General features: G+C 65.9%; 1 protein-coding gene across 1 annotated transcript in view; it reads left to right on the top strand.

Annotated features, from left to right (window-relative positions):
• KSR2 (kinase suppressor of ras 2) overlaps positions 1-651 on the top strand; it is a 75,690-nt gene that overhangs the window by 1,012 nt on the left and 74,027 nt on the right. The window lies entirely within an intron of this gene.

Below are 651 nucleotides of genomic sequence, written 5' to 3'. Positions count from 1 at the left end.
GTGCGGCCCCACGGGATGCGTACAGGCAGCAGCAAGGTGTGTGTGGGGGGGTCACGTTCCCTTTCCCAGCGGGGGGGGGGAACAGTGAAATCCCATTTCACAGGCTGAACCCCCCTGCTGTCCCCTTCCCAAGGGCTCTCTTCCTGGTCTTAGCCTGGGGTGATGGTAGCGGGCTGATTTAGCTGTGGTCCCTGCTGGGAATCCTGGCCTGGCAGGACCCTTCTGTAGGAGGACCCCAGTCCTGCCAAACCCCTGGGATTTGGGGACCCCAGACTCCTCTGCCTGGCTCCTGCCGTCTCTTGGGGGCTCCTCCAATGTAGCTGCGTCCCAGGGGCTGGGGGAGACGGGAGATGAGCCCTGCTGGGGTGTAGCTGCTGGGTTTTCGGCTGGGCTTTGCAGGTCCAGCGCAGGCCCTGGGGACAGGGCTGGCGGCGAGGAGGGTGATGTGACCGTGGTTTCAACGAGGGGCAGCTTTCGGGGACTGGCAGCGTCCCCGCATTACCATTGCTTGGCGCAACGTGTCCCAGGCAGGGGGTCCCGGCTCCTGCCCTGGAGGGGTCTCGGCCTCATCCACCCGTTGTGGTTACTGTGGTTTCTCTGGGCTTCCCGCGTGGCGTGGCACGGCGCGGCGTGGCCGTGGCGGTGCCAGTG

This window comes from Pygoscelis adeliae, unplaced genomic scaffold (genome assembly GCF_000699105.1).
Source record: "Pygoscelis adeliae isolate BGI_AS28 unplaced genomic scaffold, ASM69910v1 Scaffold483, whole genome shotgun sequence".
Lineage (NCBI taxonomy): Eukaryota > Metazoa > Chordata > Aves > Sphenisciformes > Spheniscidae > Pygoscelis > Pygoscelis adeliae.
The sequence above is the reverse complement of the archived record's forward strand: the minus strand, read 5'-3'. Positions and strand labels throughout refer to the sequence as shown.